Source organism: Felis catus, chromosome F1 (assembly GCF_018350175.1).
Source record: "Felis catus isolate Fca126 chromosome F1, F.catus_Fca126_mat1.0, whole genome shotgun sequence".
Classification (NCBI taxonomy): Eukaryota; Metazoa; Chordata; class Mammalia; order Carnivora; family Felidae; genus Felis; species Felis catus.
The window spans coordinates 39,003,633-39,018,724 of record NC_058384.1 but is presented as its reverse complement, the minus strand read 5'-3'; the positions used below and the strand labels follow the sequence as shown (position 1 = coordinate 39,018,724).

The window sequence follows — 15,092 nt, the reverse complement described above, 5'->3', positions numbered from 1 at the left end:
TTCATTCCTAAGAACACTGTAGGAATCTATAACTAGGGGACTATTTTTAAATACTCCCAGTGTTTTGGGACTGATGGAGAGGCTGACTCAACAAATATGGAATCTACCACACGTTGGATTATAGTTCCCATGGGATAAAAGGGATATTTCTGGAACCTTCTTATTCTGTGTAGTTTCAGGGTTCTCACACAGCCTCTAATTACCTATGTATTTAAGGCATTATTGCTTTTTGTTTTTTTAACGCTGTGGATTTATGAAATTCACAAATAGCAATTAAGGCCAGATTCCTCTCAAAAAAAAAATTTCTTATGCCGCAGCTTGACTTATCTCAGTTTTATCTGACCTATAATTATCCCATATATCAGATGGTCTTAATCACTAATTCCCAATGTGTGATCCTCGAAATGAAAGTTCTGCAGCATATTAATAAGTCTTGTTTGGAAAAGGGTTCCACATGCAAATGAATTTGAGACATGCTGGTGTAAACCAAGGCCAGCAGGTTTCTCAACCATGAGACTTTATGTGATTTGTCAACCTTGGAGGCTGGGGATGTGCAGCCCTTCTCAAATGCTCTGGTCAACAACTTCCTTTCCAGAGAGGGTCTTGCAGGACCCATGTTCTAAGAACTGCACTTTGGGAAGTACTTGTTTGTAGATTTGTTCGTGTTTGAAAAGCCTTTATCAGAGGAAAAGTGGACAAGTTTTATGAAGGAAAAGTAGACATAGGGGAGGCAGAAGATCGCAAAGGGGTTTATTTTGAAGATTAAAAAAAAATTAATAACCTAAGACCAAAACGGCAACAGGCAGGTCTTTGGTAGTCTTATAATGTTATAAGAAAATACATTTTGCAATAATTAAAACAAAATCTTTTTTAATGTTTATTTACTTTTGAGAGACAGAGCACGAGCAGGGGAGGGACAGAGAGAGAGACAGAGAGAGAGAGACAGAATCCAAAGCAGGCTCCAGGCTCGGAGCTGTCAGCACAGAGCCCTAAGTGGGGTTCAAACTCACAGAACCATGAGATCATGACCTGAGCCGAAGTCGGAGGCTTAACCAACTGAGCCACCCAGGGGCCCCTACAATAATTTTAAAAAAGTGCATTGCAGATTACAAATTGGTGAAAATATAAAGACGCATCTAAAATACTGCCGTTCTCAGGCACAATTTAGTGTAAGAATCTCATTAAGATTCATGTTCTGAAAATGTTTCATTTCTAAAATAGGCTTGGTAAGCTTGGTACAGCTTGGGCCTTTTATGTATAATTTAACAACGGAAACCATAACAACAATAATGTATGGATAGGAAGAGTTTATCCTCTTGAACGAACAAATTAGGTCATCGTCAAGCAGTTTGATTTAATGGGAATCCCCGCGAGGTACTCACAGTGAGAAACGGCTCTTCTCCTGTTAGAAAAGAATGCTGAAAAGAACGTTCTCCCATTTCACACAAGAATGGGACTGTGCCACAAGAATTGGTTACGTGTTAATTCCCCCCTAGTGCTGTTGGCATGCATCATCCAAACCAGTTGCCAGCATCTAGCCTTTGCTCCCAGCCAGGTTGGATCTACCTCTCCATTCTGCAGCCTGTTTTGGAAGGAAAGACAGCCACCTCTCACGTGCTCCCGGCTCTGCTGGTCCAGCTGGATGAGTCTGGGAGACCTCCAGCAGGTCTTTGATTTTGGACTTTTTAATAGGCATCCATAATAAGATCATCGATCAAAAAGCATAAACCCTAAGAGTGCCTAAATGTAAGAATTCTTATTAATGAGGGTAATAATACAAAGGAAAATGAAGTTCTAATTTCGACTCTCCATGAATGATGGACGTCTGGTCTTAAAATATGCCTCCTGCAAAAGGCTAGACTCTTGGTGCTGGGAACGACCTTGCAGACCCACCTCAAACATGTTTCTCTTTCTCAGCAAGCTTGGGTCTGAAGCAAGGAGTGGGGGCTTTGTTGGTGATGGGTTTCTAGAGCACCAGAGGGAAATCCTGACTTGAACTTCCTTTGGAGAGACCATAACCTTTCTAACAGGCACCATCATCAGGATAGTAATTCTTTAATGTTCCCTTTATTTTTGAGAGGGAGAGAGAGAGAGAGAGCACGACCGGAGGAAGGGACAGAGAGAGAGGGAGACACAGAATCCGAAGCAGGCTCCAGGCTCTGAGCCCAAGGCGGGCTCGAACTCTCGAAACCGTGAGATCATGCCCTGAGCCGAGGTTGGAGGCTTCACCGACTGAGCCACCCAGGCGCCCCTGGATAGTAATTCTTTAAATGTGTAAATACAAGTCGCGCTAAAGCCAGCAGTGCCGGCGGGACAGTGTACCTAATGGATTTCTGCAGCATGACAGCGATTCTTCCGGGCAACAGCGTGTCCGATCGGCATCTGCTCGTTTTCGGTTTTCCTTTTGCAAGAGCTCGCCCCCCAGGGGGAGCCAACCCTCCCAGCGGGGCCGGCGGGGCGCGGCGGCTCCGGTCTCGCTCCGGGGCGGGCGCCGCGGGGACCCTGCAGCCGGGAGAGCGCGTGGCTGCGCGGGCCCCGGAACTGCGCCGCGGAGGGGTTTCATCTAATATTAATTGTTTTAACCTCTAGTGGTTTCAGCGGTTTTATTGGCAGGAAGATGCAGGCGGTAGCGCACTGGGGGCTAAGGCTTCGGATTGCGCTCACAGGGGAAACAATGGGCTGGAATTTGAGAAAACAAACCCAAGATGTTAATTAGCCGCTGAGGCACTCGGGGCACTTTGCAAATGTTAACATAGCCTACTTGTAAACTCCCGAGGGCTGGGACTTCGTTGTTTGTTTGGTACGTTTTTGGTTTTGTTTTTGTTTTTTTTTTTTTTTTATAATGCATCGTGGTGTCATTTTGAGTATTAAATAATTTCTCGAGGAAGTGTTTGGGGAAAAGGGCGATCAATAGAAAGGAAATTCTTTTCCCCCTCATCTCACTGTGTTCTTTTCTTCTGCATTTTGCAGTCTTCCGTGGACCTCCAAGAAAGCCATCTATTTTAAAGAGGAACAAGGTTGATCCACTGTAAGTGATAAGAAAAATGGCAGAGACCAACCGAGGGAAGGGTTGCCTCTGATAGCTGTCATTGGCTGAATGTTTATTGTGTTGTAGACTCCGCGTTCTTTATTTTCAGTTTAATCCTTTCCACCCCCTGGTGAGGTAGGTGGGCCGAGGACGTGGTTTTCCCTGTTTGCTGACTGCAGAGGGGCGTTTGGACTCCTCTCTCTGGCTGGGGCCTGGCTCTGCTCCCGACACAGCCTCGGGGGAGCCTGTGGCCGTCGGTGCCCTGAAGCATGGATGCCTTTGAAACCCTGGGCTTGTGCGACTCTGACCAGATTATTTCTCCCGGCTCAGTTTTCAGTTTATACCTGGCTCCTGGGTTTGCTGGAAGACTTAAAGCAGCTCACCCAGAGCCAGGCAAGAGTGGGGGCTCCGGGAGTCTAAGGCATGCATAAAGCATGAGTTTCTTTCTCTCTCAGTGGGTGGTGATTTATGCCCCACAACCTGCTGTAAAAGCTGTGCAGTAAACAGGTAGTTGCATTTCGTCGCTGAGTTTGGATCGGGAAAAGGTTCAAATCCTAGTTCTGCCCTGCTGGTTGTGGGACACTGGGCCAGTTAATTAACTGCAGTGCCCCCTCAGTTTCCTCTTGGGTAAAATGGAGGTAATAGGGTGGTTATGAGAACAGGGGGTGCTTGGGAAGCACTTTACATGGAGGTGTATCCTTAGCACCTGGTAAGGGCAAAATAATTGTCTAGTATTATTATTTCCTGCAGACCCCAAAATGGAGCACTTGCTCTTCGAGATTCATATGCTAATGGTTCCCGAAGAGAACCGTTGGATTTCTTACTATTCTGCTGTTCACACCTTGATTTCTTTTCCCACAGTATTTGCTTTTACTTAAGCATTGACACTATTTCACATTTTTTTCTTACTGGGTCCCAGATATTGTTCTGTAGTGTCCTTTTGCCTCTTTTTTTGACCGAGGGAGACACCGGGCCACTGACTCCCATTGTATTCACTCACCATTATAGTAGGCTGGGTACTCTGGGGGTGTGTGGTGTGGGGTGGGGTGGGATGCAGGGATCTAGACACCATAAAGAAGCTGTGCTTGTCCTTAAGGAGCTCCGAAAGAAAGATGGAAAGACAAGGAATAAGTATGAGAAATCCAAGGCAGAATGAGGGGAGTGCTGGTGAGGAGCTGGCCACGTGGGCTGGTCTAGGAGGTGTCAGGAATGTGGTAGGACCTGGGGTGGCTAGAATTCCTGGAAGTATGGATTGGAGACAGAGACAAGGGAACAGCAGCCTGAGCAAAACCTCGGAGGAGCAGGGAGAGCAAAAGGAGGCTTGAGAAGCGTGTTGTTCTTACAGAGATGGTTGAAAGCATAATGTTGAGGAACTGTAAAGGACGGGGCCAGGTCCCGCGCTGGGTGAAGGGAACCGGGGGTGGGTGGGGTGACCATGGAGAGGGTGAGATTTCCCAGGGTCTGACAGGGTGAAGAACGATTTTATTAATGTTTTGGTCAAGTGTCAGAGGTGAAAGATGAGGAGACTGTGGCTGCCTGGGCTCTGGGTGGGGACTAAAGTTCCAAAGCTCCCCCCCACACCCCCAGCCTGCTGGGGTGCTGCTGCCCCTGGGCTGTGGCCTGTGGGGTGGTGATAAAGGGATGGAGCAGGGAGAAAGTGAAGAGGGACTTGCATTTGCATTGCTTCTGGGCTTCCTGTGGCCTGGAACCTTCATAGAAACTGTACTAGACAATGTGTCCAGGTTCTAAAGTGAACTCATAAAGCTCATTTAATCCACAGTGTTTCACATTGGATCATAGTCCATAAAGCCTATTAATCCACAGTGTGTCATAGCATACCACAGTGCAATTGGTATGAATTGCTAAGACCATGTCTCAGAATTTCATGTCTGTGGGAAAATTCACTGCAAATTCCAAGTACCCCGCCAGGAACCTGATGGTCAGCTGGGAACTGTCTGATATGAAATGGTTACACTGTGTGCCTGGGGAATGTTTACCTGGAGAAACATGTGTTCTGTTGCAAACGACCAGATATCATTTGGGTTGGCAAATGAGAAAAGACATTTCTTTGTAGTAGCTTATGTTTTATGATTCTTAAAATTTTTTTAGCATTTTTATTAATTTTTGAGAGACAGAGAGAGACAGAGCGTGAGTGGAGGAGGGGCAGAGAGGGAGACACAGAACCTGAAGCGGGCTCCAGGCTCTGCACAGACACCACCCCCCTCCCTCCTGACCTGAGCTGAGTAGGATACTTACCTGACTGAGCCACCCAGGAGCCCCTTATTTATTTATTTATTTTTAAGGTGTAGAGTTTAAAAGACACAACAAATGTTATTCTTCTGTTACATTTGCAGATAATAAATTTTTATCCTTATATCTGAAGAGAGAACATACTTTGTGGACAGCATTTGTTGTCAATGGCAGTTGTTGTTCATCAGCCTTTTAAACTGGTCCTGGGATTGTTTCCCTGTCCTGGGATTCTAGAACCAATGACTAGATGGTTAAGAGAGGGCACTCTTCGACATTTCCCTAGATGAAAACTACAGACAGCTCAGTCATGGGGTATTTTATTTTATTTTATTATTTTATTTTATTTTATTTTTTTAACGTTTATTTATTTTTGAGACAGAGAGAGAGACAGAGCATGAAGGGGGAGGGGCAGAGAGAGAGGGAGACACAGAATCCGAAGCAGGCTCCAGGCTCGGAGCCATCAGCCCAGAGCCCGATGCGGGGCTCAAACCCACGGACCTCGAGATCGGGACCCGAGCTGAAGTCGGACGCCCAACCGACTGAGCCACCCAGGCACCCCAGTCATGGGGTATTTTAAAAGCAAATCCTTTTAAATAGATAGGACATATTGTTTCTCTCTTTTTTTTTTTAAGTTTATTTATTCATTTTGAGAGAAATGCTCTCGCACGTGAGTAGTGGAGGGATAGAAAGGGAGAGAGAGAATCCCAAGCAGACTCTGCACTGTCAGTGCAGAGCCTGATGTGGGGCTCGAACACACAAACCATGAGGTCATGACCTGAGCCGAAGTCAGCCGCTTAACTGACTGAGCCGTCCAGGTGCCCCAGGACATATTATGTCTTACATTACTGTCATCTTTGTGGTTGTCATTATAATCAGCAGTAACATCACACCTGGCATTTATTGAATAATTACTATGTGCCCATAACACTTTTTGAGGAGCTCTATCTTAGAGCATTTTTTATAGCAAAACCTAGTTTCTGTGTAACGATGCCTGGGAGAATTGCATTAGCCATTATCCAAGATTTTTTTTTGTCAGTCAACAAACATGGAGCACCCTTCATGTGCCTAATACTGTGCTAGACGCTGGGGAATCAGTTCTGATTAAAATGAATCCCTGTTGTCATAGAACTTAAAATGGGAAAGCGAATAATTAGTAAGTCATTCCAGGTATACAGACTGCTTGCTATGCAGGGCTAATGCAGGGTACAGAAGCGTGTAGTCGGGGATCTGTTCTTAGGGGAGGGTGGTCAAGGAGAACTTTTACACACAAGATGGACAAGCAAATAAGCCTTGTGGAGGCTGTGTTAGCCAGGTGAAAAGAAAGGGAATGGGCTCACAGAGGGAGTAGAGTGTATGGAGGTTGAGAGGGGGGTGAGAGCCTGGTGTTTGAGGAACTGAGAGGGGTCAGATAACAGTTGGAGGTGAGAAGCTGACTGAGAACCTGCTGAAGAAGAGGCTGCAGAGATGACAGGAGTTAGATCATCCTAAGGCTTGGGCTCCCCTAAGGAGTTGGATCTTTATGTCAAGGACACGAGGAAGTCATTAAAGACTTTGGAGCTGAGAATAATCAGATTTGTATTGTAAAAATTGTCGCTTGGCAGTGGGGAATGGATTGGAGGATTCAAGAATAAAGGGGACAAGGTAGATGTGTCCAGGTGAGGTAGAGGAGGGTCTGGACTAGGGTGGTGAAATCCGGATCAGAAGGAACTGAGATCCATCATATCCCGTGTTACACCGATTCTGAAATGTGTACGTGTCATATTTTCCTCTCTGAAATTGTGATAAGGCTTAGATTTAGCAATCGTTTTTTGTTTCTTTTTCTTGGAGGTGCACAAGACAATGGTGCATCCAGTAATCAATGGCCTCTTTTATTAGGTGAAATATGGCGTGCAGGAGGTAAAACCTACAGTGCTTGGTGGTGTCATGGAGCTCAGGGGGCCGGGGCACTGAGCAGTCAGTTGAATGGTGGGATTGCAGTTCCAGCATGGAAAAGACTTTATGGGGACAGTTTTAGTCTTCAGATTTTTAATTTTCAATTTGGCGAAGTCCAAACTAGAAAAGCCATTGACTGCTATATACCAGCAGTTGAGTTGCTCGTTTTAAAGACTGTGAAGTAGGATATCTAGGTTTTAATTGTTGATATTAAATTGTTTTTGTTGGGGCATTGGGGTGGCTCGGTCGGCTAAGCCTCCGACTCTGGGTTTTGGTTCAGGTCGTGATCTCACTGTTCATGGGATCAAGCCCCACATGGGGCTCTGTGCTGACGGCACAGAGCCTGCTTGAGATTCTCTTCCACACACACACTCTCTCTCTCTCTCAAAATAAATAAATAAACTTAAAAAATGGTTTTCGTTAATTTTATTAAATGGTGTTTTATTAATTGCCGATATTACACTGGTTTCATGTGTAGATGCACCATTTCCCAACTTGATCTCTCTTGATCTCCCTTTAAGGCAGTATATTTACATTTCTTGCTGTATTTAGCATTTTGTCTATCAGTTTTACTATCTGTCCCTAGAAGACTGAATAACTTTAATTTGTACATGACAGACCACGTGGTGATACCAAATATTTGTCATGTTGGTGCCTTTATGGCTCAGTTGTTCTGGAATGTCCTTTCACTGCCTCTTAGCAAAGCAACCACATGCAATATAATATACATGAGGTATAAGGAGTCATTGCAGGTAAATAATTGAGAAGATTTAGTTGTTTTCCAGTTTATCCAGCTTGGAGGACCTTTTTAGCTGAACAGTAACAGGCCTATAGGTAACAGTTGCTAGTAACCTGACTAGGGGGTTTAGAAATTCTGGAGGTCCCAGGGGTGCCTGGATGGCTCAGTCAGTTAAGCGTCCAAGTTTGGCTCAGGTCATGATCTCATGGTTCATGGGTTTGAGCTGAACCCTGTGTATGGGGCTCTGTGCTGACAGCTCAGAGCCTGGAGCCTGCTTCGGATTCTGTGTCTCCCTTTCTCTCTCTGCCCCTCCCCCATTTGCTCTCTCTCTCTCTCTCTCTCTCTCTCTCTTTCTCTCTATCTCTCAAAAATAAGTAAACATTAAAAAAAAAAGAAAAGAAAGGAAGAAAATTCTGGAGGTCCTGTCCTAGCCTTGCCTATGGGAAAATTTAAAACATTGATGGCTAACGTGTTCTCTTCTCTATCATGCACACGAAACTGATGATGGTTTAGAAGCATTATACTGTGCCTCTGACCAAACAATTTTAATTTAATGATTAGATAATGAATTTCTAATACTGCTGTTTTGAAGATGATCTTACGTATTTACTTTCTAAATGCATGTGACATTTGAACAGTTTCCAAGTGCTTTCCTTTGCTATGGGACTGGCCTCACAGCTGACCTGGGAGGTTAATTTATAACTATGGTAGGATCTGCGAAAGTAGATTCTTCTAATCTGCGGCTCCTATTTTGGGAGGATCATTAGATAAGTCCCTTACATTGTCATTTACTTTTGGGGAATGGAACTTTGGAATTGCAGCTGCATGTTCCCTGGTCTTATCCTGCTCAGGGGGCAAAGCGATCCATGGAAGAGGATGGAGTAAGGGGCGCTGTACTTGGGGGGGATGCTCTAGCTGAGTGAACAGGGCTCATTTGTCTCACTTGGCTGGAAATACAGTGACTGGAGTCTGACTTAGCTAATTCAAGTGCACAGTTGAAGCTCCCTGGCTACTGGAGGAGAGAAACCAGGAATGTTAAAAAGTAAAACAGTATGAGCTTCTGATGGTGGTGAAAGCATGGAATATGTCTCCTCTGATATGGCTCTTTTGCCCCTGGCTATCAATAATACTTTAGCAAATCCTGTCTTTGTTTACGTGCACACCGGTGTATGTTCTTTATTTTTAATGTTTATTTACTTATTTTGAGAGAGAGCGAGCATGAGTGGGGGCAGAGAGAGAGAGAGATTGAGAGACGGAGAGAGAGAGAATCCCAAGCAGACTCTGTGCTGTCAGAAAGGAGTCCGACTTGGGGCTCGAGCTCATGAACTGTGAGACCATGACCGGATCCAAAATCGAGAGCCGGATGCTTAACTAACTGAGCCACCAGACACCCCCACCAGTATATATTCTTAAGGGGAACAGCCAGGATTAATTTATTTAGTATGCAAAGAGTGATTTTATTAGATGATAATGTTTATCTCATGAAACAAAACAAAGGTCAATCAGGTCCGTTCCTAGATTCACTGGGAAGGATTACAACATTGCATTGCGCCTCACTCTTTTTATCTGTAGCTTTAAGACATAATATTATCGCACTAGGAATTCTTGTGTGCTGTGACAGGCACAGTGCCTAGGGAATAAGCCTTCCCGTGATCTGCTTTGGCACCTACTTTTAGGATCTAGAAGTGTGGGACCTATTGGCCTATGGTACATGATCAAACTTTCTGATTGTGAACATTAATAATAAACATCTTAGATTTTTATTGGATAATTAAAAAATAAATAAGTACTTGAATATTGAATCTTTATCTTGGCTGTTTCTTGAGAATACTTATCTTATTGTTGGTGATTCATGTTTATTATTAACTGAGTAATAAAAAATTAAAAGCATTTATAATAATGAATACATTATTTTTAATGAATGTATAAAAGGGAATGATGTTTTCAGTAGACAGTGAATTATGGTTTGGTGTGGTGTGCAGGTGAGGGAAAATGGTCCCAGGATGAATGAAGTTAGGCTGCCGGGGTGTATTCTATTTCTGTTGGGGGTTTCTTGGTGCCATTATCAAAATGGTCCTCTTCTCGCCTCTGGTCTGTCAATCACAAAACAGTTTTTGAACAACTCTGGTGGATAAATAAAGCATTTGCTAGCTCAGGGAGGCATGTATAAGAAACTTCATGAAAATGGTACTAAGATTCCTCGTTTAAAGCCAAGAAAAGGGCGGGGTGCCTGGGAGGCTCAGTCGGCTAAGTGTCTGACTTTGGCTCAGCTCATGATCTCATGGTTTGTGAGTTCAAGCCCCACGTTTGGCTCTGTGCTGACAGCCCAGAGCCTGGAGCCTGCTTCAGATTCTGTGTCTCCCTCTCTCTCTGCCCCTCCCCCGATCATGCTCTGTCTCTCTCTGTCTCAAAAATAAATACAAATATTTAAAAAAGTTTTTAAAGCCAAGAAAAGGGCAAGCAAGCTGGAAGTCTGCTACAAATATGGTGCCTCTGAGTGATGTAGACAAGGAGGTTCTAGGTACACACAGCTCCTCATGCCTAGGTTGGTGGACAGGCTCAGACTTTGTGCTAATTAGGAATAGAAGCCCTTTCCTCTTGACTGGCCCGGCTCCCATCACGTGACACAAGAGCTCACAGAGAGCTCTGGCTGCGTTTCAGCTGCCACTCTCCTCCTGCCCAATGTACTTTGCATTTTTAGACACAGTCAAGTTGCTGAACTGTTTTACAACCAAGGCTCACTATCCACAGTGAGACCTGGGCAGGGAGTGTTAAAAGTGTGCAAACCTATCATTTTTCCTGGTAAACACACATGGCTGCTACTCTAGACCTTAAATGAGAAAGCTTAGAATAATAAGGTGAAATCATGCAAAAGCTTGGACTAATTGGAATTCTTTTTCTAAACAATTAGGTGGTTATCCAAATGTCTACTCAATGCTTGAAATCACTTTTTTTTTTTTTTTTTAGTATAGCTGACACACAATATTACATCAGTTTCAGGTGTACAACTCAGAGATTTGACAAGTTTATACATATGTTCACTACAAGTTTTGCTACCACCTGTCCTGATGCATTGCTATTATAATATTATTGACATTCCTTATGCTCTGCTTTTATTCCCCTGACTTAGTCATTCCATAACTGGAAGCTTCTATCTCCCTCTCCCCTTCTGTTTGGCCTCACGGAAAGCACCTTCTTGACATTAGTGGTTTATAAAGTTGTTTTAAAGCAGACATCCAGCATGGTTTCACGTATACACTTTGCCGTTAATTAAAACCCACATTTCTTAACCTGATATTCAGGTACCTTTTTCCTTTGGTCTTAACTTACCTTCCTAACCTTTTCCTCAGCTACGCCTTCATGCGATGTGTGCCACACTCCCACCAAAAGGCACTTGTTGAAGTTCTCTACATCCTGTGGTTTATGTTCAAACAGTGCGAAGTGTTTCCTCTCCGTACCTTCCTTTCCAAATGGCCCAGTGCAAGCACTACTTTCTTTCCAAAACCTCTTATGCCTTCAACCCTCTGTAATTTCTCCCCACTGAATTCAGGTAGTATTTGGCCTGTATAATATACTCTTAAAGTTATCTATATTATTTCTCTTTTTTAATGCTCAATGAGGACAATAATTTTTTTCTTACTCATCTTTCTATTTCCCACAATGCTGTTTCTTTAAATTTAGGAGACAGTGTGTGTTGTTTAGATGAATGAGTTCATTGGATTTATCCATGTAGGAAGTAGACTTGCAATATATCTCTAGTTTCCTTCTCTCTTGGAAAAGTAATATGTTTCCAATTCCATGATTACATTAGAAATTTATAGTTTTAAGTGTATAATGGTATATATGATCATATATTTCCTTTGTTAAAATAATGTTACATTAAATAATGTATTTAAAGTAAAATAAGGGATTGAGAAATGACATGGTATAAAAATACTAGTATTTCTCATTTTAAGTTGACTATTCAATACTTGACTAACCATTCTCTGCTTCAAATTTTCTTAGCCAGAAAATCAGGAACTTGAAACAGCTTAAAGCTGTGTTTGTCTTACGGATAAAAGATTTGCTATGGAATTTTACTTTTGTATAAAAGTACATAAAAAAGATATGCCCCTTCCCTCCCTAAGCTCCCATAAGTTGTGGCTATAGGATTCCTCTCTTGCAATGGAATGTAAGCAGAAATCTGTCACAACAGACACTCTCCTCCCTTCCTTGGTCTCTTCCTTCGTTCTTGACTTGAAACAGCCCTTGCTGTCATTGTGGGGCATGAGGACATAGGCCACACCACAGGCATACAGAGTGGGGATTTTGAGGAAGCCTGGGTCATGAGGACTCCATGGAGTCGAGTTGCCTTACCAGCCATGACTACCCATGAAATAGAATTTAACTTGCCTCAAATCACTATTTTGTGATCACTTTTCATGTATTTATCTTTTACTTTCAGTAGGCTCTGAGCTCCTTGAAGGGAGGTACTATACTTTACCCATGTTTCAATTCCTAGCACCTAGCACCTAGCACCGAGTGGAGACACATGCATTTCAGGGATTTCATTGGAGTTTTTAAATAACTTGTTTTAAAAATATTTCACTTTATTGCTATGCTATAAAATTTCAGGCGGGAGGGGGTTTGTCAAATGGCAAGAAATCTATACTGTGAAAAATGGGTTTTTATTAACATTTTTTTTTAATGTTTCTTTACTTTTGAGAGACACAGAGAGACAGAGCACGTGTAGGGGGAGGGCAGAAGGAGAGGGAGGCACAGAATCCAAAGCTGTCTGCACAGAGCCCGACATGGGGCTCGAACCCACGAACTGTGAGATCATGACCTGAACTGAGGTCTGACATGTAATCAACTGAGCCAGCCAGGCGCCCCTGTTGTAAAAATTTTATAATGAAATTATTCATCAATATCGAGATTGCCTCTTTTTTTTTTTCTCAGTCTTTTCCTGATACTGTGCCTGTGAGTCTCTCACGCTGCCTGTCTGTAGGCTTTCACGTTAATTTTCCTTTTTCCATTCTACTCTCTACTCTGAGGATTTCTAAGTTTTAGCCACTGAATGTAAGTTTTGATATGTGGTGGGATTTCACAAAAGGAGACGTGCTTACTATGATACTTGGCCAATTCCTTGCCGTTCCTTGTCCTAACAGAAATGGTTATGTGGATGCTATACCTATAAACTAGGTTCTACTTATTTGTAAGAATATCATTTCTAACTCTTTTTTTCTATTTCGATGGTCTGTAATTTGTCTGGGCATGCTTTTTCTCTTCCAGTTAGGATCATTTCTGTCTCTTAGCCTATATAAATAAATTGTGTCTGTTATCATTTGTTCAAATGCTAGATTTTATTCCAGAGGCACCTGTCTCTGCTTCTTTACCATCGTGTGCTTCTCATATGGATTGGCTTCTTATATTCTCTCTTTCTCTCTTTTAAATAGACTCTTTTAAATAGCCCCATGTGGGGCTTGAACTCACAACCCTGAGATCAAGAGTTGCATGCTTTACCGACTGAGTCAGCCAGGTGCTCCTTCTTATATTCTCTTAAATCCAAACATACTCAGTTTAAATAGGGGCAAGCATCTGACTAATTACATCTTCTAATGTAGGTGTGCTGCTCAGCATTTTAATGTTAAAATATATTTTATTTTGTTATAAACCCTTCATGATACAATTGGAACATTATATTTTTTTCTGAAATGATGTGCCTAGGTTGGTCATTTTATCTGTGAGTTACATTTATAATGGTACAGAGGCCTAAAAATGTTTGTTATCTTAAGAGATTAGGTTTGAAATGGTTGAGGATCACTGGGGAAATAATGAACAGATATCTTTTGATAAGCGTATAGCTAGCTTATCCATAGATAAAAAGAAGGAAAACTATAGCTATCACTTTTCTAGCACTTGCTCTGAACCAGGCACTGTTTTGAGCATTTTATGTGTATTAACTCATTTATATATTGTAACAACCCTATGAAGTGGTACTATTATCATCCACATTATACAGAGGAGAAAATTGAGGCACAGAGAAATTTAACTTGCCCAAGATCACAGCTGGTAAGTGGCAGAGATAAGATGTATTGAGGGATTATTATTGATCACAGTATGATCAAGCAACTTGCCCAAAGTTACACAGTTTGGCAGATCCTGGATTCAGACCCAGGCTCTTGGCCCCAGAGTTTATGCTCCCAATTATCACACTGCCTGGTCTCTGGCCAAGCTCTGCTTTATAGTTATTGTCGTCAAGGTACACTAACCCTGCAATAATAATAACAACAACAGGGGCGCCTGGGTGGCGCAGTCGGTTAAGCATCCGACTTCAGCCAGGTCACGATCTCGCGGTCCATGAGTTCGAGCCCCGCGTCAGGCTCTGAGCTGATGGCTTGGAGCCTGGAGCCTGTTTCCGATTCTGTGTCTCCCTCTCTCTCTGCCCCTCCCCCGTTCATGCTCTGTCTCTCTCTGTCCCCCAAAAAATAAATAAACGTTGAAAAAAAAATTAAAAAAAAATAATAACAACAACAAATAATTTTAAAAAATGCTCTGGATAGATAACCAAAGAGGTATCTTTTAGAGATATCATATGATGTCATAAGAAATCTTTAACTTCTTTTTTAAACTATTGTTGCCATTGACCTATTTTTGGAGTTTCTAGACTGAGCACTTACAATAACATAAAAACTGTAGGGTCAGCTTAAAGGATCTTGCAGTAAGTTTTGAAATTTTGCAGCGAAGTTCAGAGAGAGAGAGAGTAAAGAAGGGATGAGACAAGAGTTCCCATGAGTAACTTGAAGCCGGGGGACCTGGACCACGGTCCCTTTGTCGCTGTACTTCTGTTGGGCTGGCAGTGACACGCAGGTGGCTGGAAGCAATAGTAGAGACGGTGAGAAGCAAGGAGGAAGGGTAAGTTGCCATTTATGCCAATTCCTCCCCTTCGTTGTCATCAGTGGTACCTAATATTAAGAGGCCCATGACATTGACCTCACTCTCAGACATACGTCCCTGACATGGCAAAAAGGATGCTTTGACATTTTTCCTTCTAATTTTGAACTTAGGAAACTTCATCTTCCACATTTTCCTTCTCCATCTTTGAAGCCATCTGGAAAGGGACCCTCTACCTCTCGTTCTCATGTGAGCTTGTGCACCTGGGCT

General features: G+C 42.9%; 1 protein-coding gene across 44 annotated transcripts in view; it reads left to right on the top strand.

Annotated features, from left to right (window-relative positions):
- The window catches only part of LOC123382714, a 102,831-nt gene that overhangs the window by 19,340 nt on the left and 68,399 nt on the right, over positions 1-15,092 (top strand). For 7 of the 44 annotated variants that reach the window (XR_006591535.1, XR_006591539.1, XR_006591545.1 and 4 more), the window contains exons 1-2: positions 2,297-2,800; positions 2,971-3,028. The exons of 9 other annotated variants lie outside the window; for them this stretch is intronic. The gene's annotated coding sequence lies outside the window, so the exon portion shown is untranslated. Of the gene's footprint in view, positions 1-2,282; positions 2,801-2,970; positions 3,029-15,092 lie in introns of those variants that run through there. 28 more of the 44 variants (XM_045048504.1, XR_006591524.1, XR_006591513.1 and 25 more) reach the window with 13 other exon arrangements.